We start from the raw sequence: 17,252 nt of genomic DNA on the forward strand, positions 1-17,252 counted from the left end.
AATAATTTCAATCATATCTTTTCAAAAATATCTTCTTATCTTATCTTTTTTCAAAAATTTGATTTCAAAATATCTTTTATAACTTCCTAACTTCTTATCTTTTTAAAATTTGTTTCAACTAACTAACTAACTTTTTGTTTGTTTCTTATCCTTTTTCAAAACAACCTAACTAACACTCTCTCTCTAATTTTCGAAAATATCTCCCCCCCCTTTTTCAAAATTTCTTTTTAAATAACTAATTATTTTAATTTTTGATTTTAATTTTCGAAAACTACTAACCTTTTTCAAAAACTATTTTCGAAAATCACTAACCCTTTTTCAAAAATAATTTTCGAAAATCCTTCTCCCTCATCTCCTTCTAATTCTTTATTCATCTACTACCACTTCTCTTCATCTCACATCACTGCTCCTATCCTTACCCTTGTGTTTGGATTCTTCATTCTTCTTCACCCCTATTCCTTTTCTTCTTCTACTAACAATAAGGAACCTCTTTACTGTGACATAGAGGATTCCTCTTCTTTTTTCTCTTCTCTTTCTTATGAGCACGGACAAAGAAAAAGGCATTCTTGTTGAAGCTGATCCAGAACCTGAAAGGACTCTGAAGAGAAAACTAAGAGAAGCTAAATTACAACAATCCAGAGACAACCTTATTGAAAATTTCGAACAAGTAAAGGAGATGGAAGCCGAACCCAACAACAATAATGCAAGGAGAATGCTTGGTGACTTTACTGCACCTAACTCCAATTTACATGGAAGAAGCATCTCCATTTCTACCATTGGAGCAAACAATTTTGAGCTGAAACCTCAGCTAGTTTCTCTGATGCAGTAGAACTGCAAGTTTCATGGACTTCCATCTGAAGATCCTTTTCAGTTCTTAACTGAATTCTTGCAGATCTGTGATACTGTTAAGACTAATGGAGTAGATCCTGAAGTCTACAGACTCATGCTTTTCCCTTTTGCTGTAAGAGACAGAGATAGAATATGGTTGGACTCTGAACCCAAAGACAGCCTGAACTCTTGGGATAAGCTGGTCACGGCTTTCTTAGCCAAGTTCTTTCCTCCTCAAAAGCTGAGCAAGCTTAGAGCTGATGTTCAAACCTTCAGATAGAAAGAAGGTGAATCCCTCTATGAAGCTTGGGAAAGATACAAGCAGCTGACCAAAAAGTGTCCTTCTGACATGCTTTCAGAATGGACCATCCTGGATATATTCTATGATGGTTTATCTGAGCTATCAAAGATGTCATTGGATACTTCTGCAGGTGGATCCATTCACCTAAAGAAAACGCCTGCATAAGCTCAAGAACTCATTGACATGGTTGCTAATAACCAGTTTATGTACCCTTCTGAGAGGAATTCTGTGAGTAATGGGACGCCTATGAAGAAGGGAGTTCTTGAAATTGATACTCTGAATGCCATATTGGCTCAGAATAAAATATTGACTCAGCAAGTCAATATGATTTCTCAGAGTCTGAATGGAATGCAAGCTGCATCCAACAGTACTCAAGAGGCATCTTCTGAGGAAGAAGCTTATGATCCTGAGAACCCTGCAATAGCAGAGTTAAAATACATGGGTGAACCATATTAAAACACCTACAATCCATCATGGAGAAATCACCCAAATCTCTCATGGAAGGATCAAAAGCCTTAACAAGGCTTTAATAATGGTGGAAGAAACAGGTTTAGCAATAGCAAGCCTTTTCCATCATCCACTCAGCAACAGACAGAGAATTCTGAGCAGAATCCATCTAGCTTAGCAAATTTATTCTCTGATCTATCTAAGGTCACTGTGAGTTTCATGAATGAAACAAGGTCTTCCATTAGAAATTTGGAAGCATAAGTGGGCCAGCTGAGTAAAAGGATCATTGAAATCCCTCCTAGTACTCTCCCAAGCAATACAGAAGAGAATCCAAAAGGAGAGTGCAAGGCCATTGAATTAATTACCATGGCCGAACCCACAAGAGAGGAGAAGGACGTGAATCCCAAGGAAGAAGACCTCCTGGGACGTCCAGTGATCAATAAGAAGCTTCCCTCTGAGGAACCAAAGGACTCTGAGGCTCATCTAGAGACCATAGAGATTCCATTGAACCTCCTTGTGCCATTCATGAGCTCTGATGAGTACTCCTCTTCTGAAGAGAATGAGGATTTTACTGAAGAGCAAGCTGCCAAGTTCCTTAGTACAATCATGAAGCTAAATGCCAAATTATTTGGTATTGAAACTTGGGAAGATGAACCTCCCTTGTTCACCAATGAAGTAAGTGATCTGGATCAACTGACATTGCCTCAGAAGAGACAGGATCCTGGAAAGTTCATAATACCTTGTACCATAGGCACCATGATCTTTAGGGCACCATGAACTCGTTGACGACCCCGATCCATGAAACAACCTGACCGGCTCACCTTGCAGTGGCCCTAAGCCATGAACCACCGGACAACGAACCAGGGACCGTGTACCATGAACCGTAAGCACGGAACCCTTAACACAAAACCCGGATTCCTAAGCCCTCAAACCCTTAGCCGTGATCCCTAGCCGACATACCCCAGAACGCACACCAGAAGCCGTGGACCGTCAACTAGGAGCGCTAATCAGGTAACCCTAAACCCGAAACCACGTCAACCCGACCCGGCCAACGTAAGACACATGGACCCGGAACCGAAGCCATGAACTCGTTGACGACTCCGGACCATGAAAGCACCCGATCAGCTCAACTTGCCGTGGCTCCGAAGCAATGAACCCCAGGACAACGAACCGTGGACCGTGTGCCATAAACTGTAACCAGGGAACCCTAAACCCTAGACCCAGATTCCTAAGCCCTAAAATCCTTAGCCGTGATCCTTAACCGACATACCCCAGAGCGTACACCAGAAGCCGTGGACCATAAACCAGGAGCGCTAATTAGGTAACCCGAAACCCGTTACCACGTCAACCCGACCCGACGAACCTAAGACACATGGACCCAGACCCGAAGCTATGAACTCGTTGACGACCCCGGACCATGAAACCACCCGACCGGCTCACCTTGCAGTGGCCCCTAAGCCATGAACCCACAGACAACAAACCGTGGATCGTGTACAATGAACCGTAAGCACGGAACCCTAAACCCTAAACCCGGATTCCTAAGCCCTCAAACCCTTAGCCGTGGTCCCTAACCGACATACCCCAGAACGTACACCAGAAGCCATGTACCGTAAACCAGGAGCGCTAATCAGGTAACCCTAAACCCGAAACCACGTCAACCCGACCAGGCCAACCTAAGACACATGGAACGGACCCGAAGCCATGAACTCGTTGACGACTTCGGACCATGAAACCACCCGATCGGCTCACCTTGCCGTGGCCCCTAAGCCATGAACCCCCGGACAAAGAACCGTGGACCGTGTACCATAAACCGTAACCACGGAACCCTAAACCCTAAACCTGGATTCCTAGGCCCTCAAACCCTTAGACGTGATCTCTAACCGACATACCCCAGAGCGTACACCAGAAGCCGTGCACCATAAACAAGAAGCGCTAATCAAGTAACACTAAACCCGAAACCACGTCAACCCGACCCGGCCAACCTAAGAAACATGGACCCGGACTTGAAGCCATGAACTCGTTGACGACCCCGATCCGTGAAACAACCTGACCGGCTCACCTTGCAGTGGCCCTAAGCTATGAACCCCCGGACAACGAACCATGGACCGTGTACCATGAACCGTAAGCACGGAACCCTAAACCCTAAACCCGGATTCCTAAGCCCTCAAACATTTAGCCGTGATCCCTAGCCGACATACCCCAGAACGCACACCAGAAGCCGTGGACCGTAAACTAGGAGCGCTAATCAGGTAACCCTAAACCCGAAACCACGTCAACCCGACCCGGCCAATGTAAGACACATGGACCCGGAACCGAAGCCATGAACTCGTTGACGACTCCGGACCATGAAACCACCCGATCAGCTCACCTTGCCGTGGCTCCAAAGCCATGAACCCCCGGACAACGAACCGTGGATCGTGTGCCATAAACCGTAACCAGGGAACCCTAAACCCTAAACCCGGATTCCTAAGCCCTAAAATCCTTAGCCGTGATCCTTAATCGACATACCCCAGAGCATACACCAGAAGCCGTAGACCGTAAACAAGGAGCGCTAATCAGGTAACCCGAAACCCGAAACCACGTCAACCCGACCCAGCCAACCTAAGACACATGGACCCGGACCCGAAGCCATGAACTCGTTGACAACCCCGGACCATGAAACCACACGACCGGCTCACCTAGATGTGGCCCCTAAGCCATGAACCCACGGACAACGAACCGTCGACTGTGTACAGTGAACCGTAAGCACGGAACCCTAAACCCTAAACCCGGATTCCTAAGCCCTCAAACCCTTAGCCGTGATCCCTAACCGACATACCCCAGAACGTACACCAGAAGCCGTGGACCGTAAACCAGGAGCGCTAATCAGGTAACCCTAAACCCGAAACCACGTCAACTCGACCAAGCCAACCTAAGACACATAGACCGGACCCGAACCCATGAACTCGTTGACGACCCCGGACCATGAAACCACCCGATCGGCTCACCTTACCGTGGCCCCTAAGTCATGAACCCCCGGACAACGAACCGTGGACCGTGTACCATAAACCGTAACCACGGAGCCCTAGACCCTAAACCCGGATTCCTAAGCCCTAAAATCCTTAGCCGTTATCCTTAACCGACATACCCCAGAGCGTACACCAGAAGCCGTGGACCGAAAACCAGGAGCGCTAATCAGGTAACCCGAAACCCGAAACCACGTCAACCTGACCCAGCCAACCTAAGACACATGGACCCGGACCCGAAGCCATGAACTCGTTGACAACCCCGGACCATGAAACCACCCGGCCGGCTCACCTTGCAGTGGCTCCTAAGCCATGAACCCACAGACAACGAACCGTGGACCGTGTACAATGAACCGTAAGCACGGAACCCTAAACCAGGATTCCTAAGCCCTCAAACCCTTAGCCGTGTTCCCTAACCGACATACCCCAGAACATACACCAGAAGCAGAGGACCGTAAACCAGGAGCGCTAATCAGGTAACCCTAAACCCGAAAACACGTCAACCCGACCTGGCCAACCTAAGACACATGGACCGGACCCGAAGCCATGAACTCGTTGACGACCCCGGACCATGAAACAACCCGATCGGCTCACCTTAACTTGGTCCCTAAGCCATGAACCCCCGGACAACGAACCGTAGACCGTCTACCATGAACCGTAAGCACGGAACCCTAAACCCTAAACCAGGATTCCTAAGCCCTCAAACCCTTAGCCGAGATCCCTAACCGACATACCCCAGAGCGTACACCAGAAGCTGTGCACCATAAACAAGGAGCGCTAATCAAGTAACACTAAACCCGAAACCACGTCAACCCGACCCGGCCAACCTAAGAAACATGGACCCGGACTCGAAGCCATGAACTCGTTGACGACCCCGATCCATGAAACAACCTGACCGGCTCACCTTGCAGTGGCCCTAAGCTACGAACCCCCGGACAACGAACCATGGACCGTGTACCATGAACCGTAAGCACGGAACCCTAAACCCTAAACCCGGATTCCTAAGCCCTCAAACATTTAGCCGTGATCCCTAGCCGACATACCCCAGAACGCACACCAGAAGCCGTGGACCGTAAACTAGGAGCGCTAATCAGGTAACCCTAAACCCAAAACCACGTCAACCCGACCCGGCCAATGTAAGACACATGGACCCGGAACCGAAGCCATGAACTAGTTGACGACTCCGGACCATGAAACCACCCGATCAGCTCACCTTGCCGTGGCTCCGAAGCGATGAACCCCCGGACAACGAACCGTGGATCGTGTGCCATAAACCGTAACCAGGGAACCCTAAACCCTAAACCCGGATTCCTAAGCCCTAAAATCCTTAGCCGTGATCCTTAACCGACATACCCCAGAGCATACACCAGAAGCCGTGGACCGTAAACCAGGAGCGCTAATCAGGTAACCCGAAACCCGAAACCACGTCAACCCGACCCAGCCAACCTAAGACACGTGGACCCGGACCCGAAGCCATGAACTCGTTGACAACCCCGGACCATGAAACCACACGACCGGCTCACCTAGCAGTGGCCCCTAAGCCATGAACCCACGGACAACGAACCGTCGACCGTGTACAATGAACCATAAGCACGGAACCCTAAACCCTAAACCCGAATTCCTAAGCCCTCAAACCCTTAGCCGTGATCCCTAACCGATATACCCCAGAACGTACACCAGAAGCCGTGGACCGTAAACCAGGAGCGCTAATCAGGTAACCCTAAACCCGAAACCACGTCAACTCGACCAAGCCAACCTAAGCCACATAGACCGGACCCGAAGCCATGAACTCGTTGACGACCCCGGACCATGAAACCACCCGATCGACTCACCTTACCGTGGCCCCTAAGCCATGAACCCCCGGACAACGAACCGTGGACCGTGTACCATAAACCGTAACCACGGAGCCCTAGACCCTAAACCCGGATTCCTAAGCCCTAAAATCCTTAGCTGTTATCCTTAGACGACATACCCCAGAGCGTACACCAGAAGTCGTGGACCGTAAACCAGGAGCGCTAATCAGGTAACCCGAAACCCGAAACCACGTCAACCTGACCCAGCCAACCTAAGACACATGGACCCGGACCCGAAGCCATGAACTCGTTGACAACCCCGGACCATGAAACCACCCGGCCAGCTCACCTTGCAGTGGCCCCTAAGCCATGAACCCACAGACAATGAACCGTGGACCGTGTACAATGAACCGTAAGCACGGAACCCTAAACCCTAAACCCGAATTCCTAAGCCCTCAAACCCTTAGCCGTGATCCCTAACCGACATACCCCAGAACGTACACCAGAAGCGGTGGACCGTAAACCAGGAGCGCTAATCAGGTAACCCTAAACCCGAAACCACGTCAACCCGACCAGGCCAACCTAAGACACATGGACCGGACCCGAAGCCATGAACTCGTTGACGACCCCGGACCATGAAACCACCCGATCGGCTCACCTTGCCGTGGCCCCTAAGCCATGAACCCCCGGACAACGAAACGTGGACCGTGTACCATAAACTGTAACCACGGAGCCCTAGACCCTAAACCCGGATTCCTAAGCCCTCAAACCCTTAGCCATGATCCCTAACCGACATACCCCAAAGCGTACACCAGAAGCCGTGGTCCGTAAACCAGGAGCGCTAATCAGGTATCCCTAAACCTGAAACCACGTCAACCCGAACCGGCCAACCTAAAACACATGGACCCGAACCCGAAGCCATGAACTCGTTGACAACCCCGGACCATGAAACCACCCGACCGGCTCACTTTGCCATCGCCCCTAAGCCATGAACCCCCGGACAAAAAATTGTGGACCATGTAACATGAACCGTAAGCACAGAACCCTAAACCCTAAACCCGGATTCCTAAGCCCTCAAACCCTTAGCCGTGATCTCTAACCGACATACCCCAGAGCGTACACCAGAAGCCGTGGACCGTAAACCAGGAGCGCTAATCAGGTAACCCTAAACCCGAAACCACGTCAACCCGACCCGGCCAACCTAAGACACATGGACCCGGACCCGAACACATGAACTCGTTGACGACCCCGGACCATGAAACCACCCGACCGGCTCACCTTGCCATGGCCCCTAAGCCATGAACCCCCGGACCACGAACCTTGGACCGTGTACCATGAACCGTAAGCACGGAACCCTAAATCCTAAACCCGGATTCCTAAGCATCAAACCCTTAGCCGTGATCTCTAACCGACATACCCCATAGCGTACCCCAGAAGCCGTGGACCGTAAACTAGGAGCGCTAATCAGGTAACCCTAAACCCGAAACCACGTCAACCCGACCCGGCCAACCTAAGACACATGGACCCGGACCCGACGCCATGAACTCGTTGACGACCCCGGAAGATGAAACCACCCGACCGGCTCACCTTGCCGTGGCCCCTAAGCCATGAACCCCCCATACAACGAACCGTGGACCGTGTACCATAAACCGTAAGCACGGAACCCTAAACCCTAAACCTGGATTCCTAAGCCCTCAAACCCTTAGTCGTGATCCCTAACCGACATACCCCAGAGCGTACACCAGAAGCCGTGGACCGTAGACAAGGAGCGGTAATCAGGTAACCCTAAACCCAAAACCATGTCAACCCGACCCGGCCAACCTAAGACACACGGACCCGGACCCGAAGCCATGAACTCGTTGACTACCCCGGACCATGAAACCACCCGACCGGCTCACCTTGACGTGGCCCCTAAGCCATGAACCCCCGGACAATGAACCGTGGACCGTGTCCCATGAACCGTAGGAACGGAACCCTAAACCCTAAACCCGGATTCCTATGCCCTCAAACCCTTAGTCGTGATCCCAAATCGAAATACCCCAGATAATACACCAGAAGCCGTGGACCGTAAACCAAGAGCGCTAATCAGGTAACCATAAATCTGAAACCATGTCAACACGACCCGGCCAACCTAAGGCACATGGACCCGGACCCAAAGGCATGAACTTGTTGACGACCCCGGACCATGAAACCACCTGACCGGCTCACCTTGCCGTGACCCCTAAGCCATGAACCCCCGGACAACGAACCGAGGACCTTGTCCCATGAACCGTAAGCACGGAACCCTAAACCCTAAACCCGGATTCCTAAGCCCTCAAACCCTTAGCCGTGATCTCTAACCGACATACCCCAGAGTGTACACCAGAAGCCGTGGACCGTAAACCAGGAGCGCTAATCAGGTAACCCTAAACCCGAAACCACGTTAACCCGACCCGGCCAACCTAAGACACATGGACCCAGACCTAAAGCCAAGAACTCGTTGACGACCCCGGACCCTGAAACCACCTGACCGTTTCACCTTGCCGTGACCCCTAAGCAATGAACCCCCAGACAACGAACCGTGGACTGTGTACCATGAACCATAAGCACGGATCCCTAAACCCTAAACCAGGATTCCTAAGCCCTCTAACCCTTAGCCATGATCTCTAACCGACATATCCTAGAGCGTACACCAGAAGCCGTGGACCGTAAACCAGGAGCGCTAATCAGGTAACCCTAAACCCGAAACCACGTCAACCCGACCCGACCAACCTAATTCACATGGACCCGAACCCGAAGCCATGAACTCGTTGACAACCCCGGACCATGAAACCACCCGACCGGCTCACTTTGCCATCGCCCCTAAGCCATGAACCCCCGGACAAAAAACTGTGGACCATGTAACATGAACCGTAAGCACAGAACCCTAAACCCTAAACCCGGATTCCTAAGCCCTCAAACCCTTAGCCGTGATCTCTAACCGACATACCCCAGAGCGTACACCAGAAGCCGTGGACCGTAAACCAGGAGCGCTAATCAGGTAACCCTAAACCCGAAACCACGTCAACCCGACCCGGCCAACCTAAAACACATGGACCCGGACCCGAACACATGAACTCGTTGACGACCCCGGACCATGAAACCACCCGACCGGCTCACCTTGCCATGGCCCCTAAGCCATGAACCCCCGGACCACGAACCTTGGACCGTGTACCATGAACCGTAAGCACGGAACCCTAAATCCTAAACCCGGATTCCTAAGCCCTCAAACCCTTCGCCGTGATCTCTAACCGACATACCCCATAGCGTACCCCAGAAGCCGTGGACCGTAAACTAGGAGCGCTAATCAGGTAACCCTAAACCCGAAACCACGTCAACCCGACCCGGCCAACCTAAGACACATGGACCCGGACCCGAAGCCATGAACTCGTTGACGACCCCGGACCATGAAACCACCCGACCGGCTCACCTTGCCGTGGCCCCTAAGCCATGAACCCCCATACAACGAACCGTGGACCGTGTACCATAAACCGTAAGCACGGAACCCTAAACCCTAAACCTGGATTCCTAAGCCCTCAAACCCTTAGTCGTGATCCCTAACCGACATACCCCAGAGCGTACACCAGAAGCCGTGGACCGTAGACAAGGAGCGGTAATCAGGTATCCCTAAACCCAAAACCATGTCAACCCGACCCGGCCAACCTAAGACACACGGACCCGGACCCGAAGCCATGAACTCGTTGACTACCCCGGACCATTAAACCACCCGACCGGCTCACCTTGACGTGGCCCCTAAGCCTTGAACCCCCGGACAATGAACCGTGGACCGTGTCCCTTGAACCGTAGGAACGGAACCCTAAACCCTAAACCCGGATTCCTATGCCCTCAAACCCTTAGTCGTGATCCCAAATCGAAATACCCCAGAGCATACACCAGAAGCCGTGGACCGTAAACCAAGAGCGCTAATCAGGTAACCATAAATCTGACACCATGTCAACACGACCCGGCCAACCTAAGGCACATGGACCCGGACCCAAAGGCATGAACTTGTTGATGACCCCGGACCATGAAACCACCTGACCGGCTCACCTTGTCGTGACCCCTAAGCCATGAACCCCCGGACAACGAACCGTGGACCATGTCCCATGAACCGTAAGCACGGAACCCTAAACCCTAAACCAGGATTCCTAAGCCCTCAAACCCTTAGCTGTGATCTCTAACCGACATACCCCAGAGTGTACACCAGAAGCCGTGGACCGTAAACCAGGAGCGCTAATCAGGTAACCCTAAACCCGAAACCACGTTAACCCGACCCGGCCAACCTAAGACACATGGACCCAGACCTAAAGCCAAGAACTCGTTGACGACCCCGGACCCTGAAACCACCTGACCGTTTCACCTTGCCGTGACCCCTTAGCAATGAACCCCCAGACAACGAACCGTGGACTGTGTACCATGAACCATAAGCACGGATCCCTAAACCCTAAACCAGGATTCCTAAGCCCTCTAACCCTTAGCCATGATCTCTAACCGACATATCCTAGAGCGTACACCAGAAGCCGTGGACCGTAAACCAGGAGCGCTAATCAGGTAACCCTAAACCCGAAACCACGTCAACCCGACCCGACCAACCTAATTCACATGGACCCGGACCCGAACACATGAACTCGTTGACGACCCCGGACCATGAAACCACCCGACCGGCTCACCTTGCCATGGCCCCTAAGCCATGAACCACCAGACCACGAACCTTGGACCGTGTACCATGAACCGTAAGCACGGAACCCTAAACCCTAAACCCGGATTCCTAAGCCCTCAAACCCTTAGCCGTGATCTCTAACCGACATACCCCATAGCGTACCTCAGAAGCCGTCGACCGTAAACTAGGAGCGCTAATCAGGTAACCCTAAACCCGAAACCACGTCAACCCGACCCGGCCAACCTAAGACACATGGACCCGGACCCGAAGCCATGAACTCGTTGACGACCCCGAACCATGAAACCACCCAACCGGCTCACCTTGCCGTGGCCCCTAAGCCATGAACCCCCATACAACGAACCGTGGACCGTGTACCATGAACCGTAAGCACGGAATCCTAAACCCTAAACCCGGATTCCTAAGCCCTCAAAGCCTTAGCCGTGATCCCTAACCGACATACCCCAGAGCGTACACCAGAAGCCGTGGACCGTAGACAAGGAGCGCTAATCAGGTAACCCTAAACCCAAAACCATGTCAACTTGACCCGGCCAACCTAAGACACATGGACCCGGACCCGAAGCCATGAACTCGTTGACTACCCCGGACCATGAAACCACCCGACCGACTCACCTTGACGTGGCCCCTAAGCCATGAACCCCCAAACAACAAACCGTGGACCGTGAACCATGAACCGTAAGCACGGAACCCTAAACCCTAAACCCAGATTCCTAAGCCCTCAAACCCTTAGTCATGATCCCTAACCGACATACCCCAGAGCGTACACCAGAAGCCGTGGGCCGTAAACCAGGAGCGCTAATCAGGTAACCCTAAACCCGAAACCACGTCAACCCGACCCGACCAATCTAAGACACATGGACCCGAAACCGAAGCCATGAACTCGTTGACGACCCAGACCATGAAACCACCCGAGCGGCTCACCTTGTCGTGGCCCCTAAGCCATGAACCCCCGGACAACGAACCGTGGACCGTGTACCATGAACAATAAGCACGGAACCCTAAACCCTAAACCCGGATTCCTAAGCCTTCAAACCCTTAAACGTGATCCCTAACCGACATACCCCAGAGCGTACACCAGAATTCGTGGACCATAAACCAGGAGCGCTAATTAGGTAACCCTAAACCTGAAACCCCGTCGGCCCGACCCGGCCAACCTAAGACACATGGACCCGGACCCAAAGCCATGAACTCATTTACGTCCCCGGATCATGAAACCACACGACCGGCTCACCTTGTAGTGGCCCCTAAGCAATGAACCCCCGAAAAACAAACCGTGGACCGTGTACCATGAACCGTAAGCACAGAACCCTAAACCCTAAACCCGGATTCCTAAGCCCTCAAACCCTTAGCCGTGATCCCTAACCGACATACCCCAGAGCGTACACCAGAAGCCGTGGATCATAAACAAGGGGCGCTAATCAGGTAACCCTAAACCCGAAACCACGTCAACCCGACCCAGCCAACCTAAGACACATGGACCCGGACCCGAAGCCATGAACTCGTTGACGACCCCGGACCATGAAACCACCCGACCGGCTCACCTTGCCGTGGCCCCTAAGCCATGAACACCCGAACAACAAACTGTGGACCGTGTACCAAAGACCGTAAGCACGGAACCCTAAACCCTAAACCCGGATTCCTAAGCCCTCAAACCCTTACCCGTAATCCCTAACCGACATACCCCAGAGCGTACACTAGAAGCCGTGGACCGTAAACAAGGAGCGCTAATTAGGTAACCCTAAACTCGAAACCACGTCAACCCGACCCGGCCAACCTAAGACACATGGACCCGGACCGGAAGCCATGAACTCGTTGACGACCCCTGACCATGAAACCACCCAACCGGCTCACCTTGCCGTGGCCCCTAAGCCATGAACCCCCAGACAACGAACCGTGGACCGTGTACCATGAACTGTAAGCACGGAACCCTAAACCCTAAACCCGGATTCCTAAGCCTTCAAACCCTTAACCGTGATCCTTAACCGACATACCCCAGAGCTTACACCAGAAGCCGTGGACCGTAAACCAGGAGCGCTAATCAGGTAACCCTAAACTCGAAACCACGTCAACCCGACCCGGCCAACCTAAGACACATGGACCCGGACCCGAAGCCATGAACTCCTTGACGACCCCGGACCATGAAACCACCCGACCGGCTCACCTTGTCGTGACCTCAAAGTCATGAACCCCCGAACAACGACCGTGGACCGTGTACCATGAACCGTAAGCACTGAAACCTAAACCCTAAACCCGGATTTCTAAGCCCTCAAACCCTTAGTCGTGAACCCTAACCGACATACCCCAGAGCGTACACCAGAAGCCGTGGGCCGTAAACCAGGAGCGCTAATCAGGTAACCCTAAACCCGAAACCACGTCAACCCGACCCGACCAATCTAAGACACATGGACCCGGAACCGAAGCCATGAACTCGTTGACGACCCCAGACCATGAAACCACCCGACCGGCTCACCTTACCGTGGCCCCTAAGCCATGAACCCCCGGACAACGAACCGTGGACCGTGTACCATGAACCGTAAGCACGGAACCCTTAACTCTAAATTTGGATTCCTAAGCCATCAAATTCTTAGCCGTGATCCCTAACCGACATACCTCAGAGCGTACAACAGAAGCCGTGGACCATAAACCAGGAGCACTAATCAGGTAACTCCAAACCCGAAACCACGTCAACCCGTCCCGGCCAACCTAAGACACATGGACCCGGACCCAAAGCCATAAACTCATTGACGTCCCCGGACCATGAAACCACACGACCAGCTCACCTTGTCGTGGACCCTAAGCCATGAACGCTCGGACAACAAACCGTGGACCGTGTACCATGAACCGTAAACACGGAACCCTAAACCCTAAACCCGGATTCTTAAGCTCTCAAACCCTTAGCCGTGATCCCTAACCGACATACCCCAGAGCGTACACCAGAAGTCGTGGACTGTAAACAAGGAGCGATAATCAGGTAACCCTAAACGCGAAACCACGTCAACCCGACCCGGCCAACCTAAGACACACGGACCTGGACCCGAAGCCATGAACTCGTTGACGACCCCTGACCATGAAACCACCAAACCGGCAAACCTTGCCGTGGCCCCTAAGCCATGAACCCCCGGACAACAAACCGTGGACCGTGTACCATGAACCGTCAGCACGGAACCCTAAACCCTAAACCCGGATTCCTAAGCCCTCAAACCCTTAGCCGTAATCCCTAACCGACATACCCCAGAGCGTACACCAGAAGCCGTGGACCGTAAACAAGGAGCGCTAATAAGGTAACCCTAAACTCGAAACCACGTCAACCCGACCCGGCCAACCTAAGACACATGGACCCGGACCGGAAGCCATGAACTCGTTGATGACCCCGGACCATGAAACCACACGACCGGCTCACCTTGCCGTGGCCCCTCAGCCATGAACCCCCGGACAACGAACCGTGGACTGCTTACCATGAACCGTAAGCACGGAACCCTAAACCCTAAACCCGATTCCTAGGTCCTCAAACCCTTAAACGTGATCCCTAACCGACACACCCCAGAGCGTACACCAGAAGCCGTGGACCGTAAACCAGGAGCGCTAATCAGGTAACCCTAAACCCGAAACCACGTCAACCCGATCTGGCCAACCTAAGACACATGGACCCGAACCCGAAGCCATGAACACCTTGACGACCCCGGACCATGAAACCAGCCGACCGGCTCAACCTGCCGTGACCCCTAAGCCATGAACCCCCGGACAACGACCGTGGACCGTGTACCATGAACCGTAAGCACTGAACCCTAAACCCTAAACCCGGATTCCTAAGCCCTTAAACCCTTAGTCGTGATCCCTAACCAACATACCCCAGAGCGTACACCAGAAGCCGTGGGCCGTAAACCAGGGGCGCTAATAAGGTAACCCTAAACCCGAAACCACGTCAACCCGACCCGACCAATCTAAGACACATGGACCGGGAACCGAAGCCATGAACTCGTTGACAACCCCAGACCATAAAACCACCCGACCGGCTCACCTTACCGTGGCCCCTAAGCCATGAACCCCCGGACAATGAACCGTGGACCGTGTACTATGAACCGTAAGCACGGAACCCTTAACTCTAAATCCGGATTCCTAAGCCATCAAATCCTTAGCCGTGATCCCTAACCAACATACCTCAGAGCGTACACCAGAAGCCGTGGACCATAAACCAGGAGCACTAATCAGGTAACCCTAAACCTGAAACCACATCAACCCGATCCGGCCAACCTAAGACACATGGACCTGGACCCGAAGCCATGAACTCGTTGACGACGCCGGACCATGAAACCACACGACCGGCTCACCTTGCCGTGGCCCCTAAGCCATGAACCCCCGTACAACGAACCGTGGACCGTGTACCATGAACCGTAAGCACGGAACCCTAAACCCTAAACTCGGATTCCTAAGCCCTTAAACCCTTAAACGTGACCCCTAACCGACATACCCCAGAGTATACACCAGATGCCGTGGACCATAAACCAGGAGCGCTAATCAGGTAACCCAAAACCCAAAACCACGTCAACCTGACCCGGCCAACCTAAGACACATGGACCTGGACCCGAAGCCATGAACTCGTTGACGATCCCACACCATGAAACCACTCGATCGGCTCACCTTGCCATTAACCCCAAGCCATAAACCCCCGGACAACGAACCGTGGACCGTGTACCATGAACCGTAAGCACGGAACCCTAAACCCTAAACCCGGATACATAAGCCCTCAAACCCTTAGCCGTGATCCCTAACCGACATACCCCAGAGCGTACATCAGAATCCGTGGACCGTAAACAAGGAGCGCTAATCAGGTAACCCTAAACCCGAAACCACGTCAACCCGACCCGGCCAACCTAAGACACATGGACCCGGACCCGAACACATGAACTCGTTGACGACCCCGGACCATGAAACCACCCGACCGGCTCACCTTGCCATGGCCCCTAAGCCATGAACCCCCGGACCACGAACCTTGGACCGTGTACCATGAACCGTAAGCACGGAACCCTAAATCCTAAACCCGGATTCCTAAGCCCTCAAACCCTTAGCCGTGATCTCTAACCGACATACCCCATAGCGTACCCCAGAATCCGTGGACCGTAAACTAGGAGCCGAAGCCATGAACTCGTTGACGACCCCAGACCATGAAACCACCCGTCCGGCGCACCTTGCCATGGCCCCTAAGACAGGAACCCTGGACAACAAACCATGGACCGTGTACCATGAACCGTAAGCACGGAACCCTAAACCCTAAACCCGGTTTCCTAAGCCCTCAAACCCTTAGCCGTGATCCCTAACTGACATACCCTAGAGCGTACACCAGAAGCCGAGGACCGTAAACTAGGATCACTATTCAGATAACCCTAAACTCGAAACCACGTCAACCCACCCGGCCAACCTAAGACACATGGACCCGGACCCGAAGCCATGAACTCCTTGACGACCCTGGACCATGAAACCACCTGACCGACTCACCTTGCCGTGACCCCTAAGCTATGAACTCCCTGACAACAAACCGTGGACCGTGTACCATGAACCATAAGCATGGAACCCTAAACCCTAAACCCAGATTCTTAAGCTCTCAAACCCTTAGCCGTGATCCCTAACCGACATACCCCAGAGCGTACACCAGAAGCCGTGGACTGTAAACAAGGAGCGCTAATCAGGTAACCCTAAACGAGAAACCACGTCAACCCGACCCGGCGAACCTAAGACACACGGACCCGGACCCGATGCCATGAACTCGTTGACGACCCCTGACCATGAAACCACCAGACCGGCTCACCTTGCCGTGGCCCCTAAGCCATGAACCCCCGGACAACGAACCGTGGACCGTGTACCATGAACCGTCAGCACGGAACCCTAAACCCTAAACTCGGATTCCTAAGCCCTCAAACCCTTAGCTATGATCCCTAACAGACATACCCCAGAGAGTACACCAGAAGCCGTGGACCGTAAACAAGGAGCGCTAATAAGGTAACCCTAAACTCAAAACCACGTCAACCCGACCCGGCCAACCTAAGACACATGGACCCGGACCGGAAGCCATGAACTCGTTGATGACCCCAGACCATGAAACCACACGACCGGCTCACCTTGCCGTGGCCCCTAAGCCATGAACCCCCGGACAACGAACCGTGGACTGCTTACCATGAACCGTAAGC

At 52.7% G+C, this 17,252-nt stretch overlaps 1 pseudogene; it reads left to right on the top strand.

The window, feature by feature from the left end:
* The window catches only part of LOC107610699 (protein FAR1-RELATED SEQUENCE 5-like), a 72,536-nt pseudogene that overhangs the window by 19,234 nt on the left and 36,050 nt on the right, over nt 1–17,252 (top strand).

The sequence above is a fragment of the Arachis ipaensis genome, chromosome B1 (assembly GCF_059453495.1).
Source record: "Arachis ipaensis isolate K30076 ecotype BB chromosome B1, ASM5945349v1, whole genome shotgun sequence".
NCBI classification, from domain to species: Eukaryota; Viridiplantae; Streptophyta; class Magnoliopsida; order Fabales; family Fabaceae; genus Arachis; species Arachis ipaensis.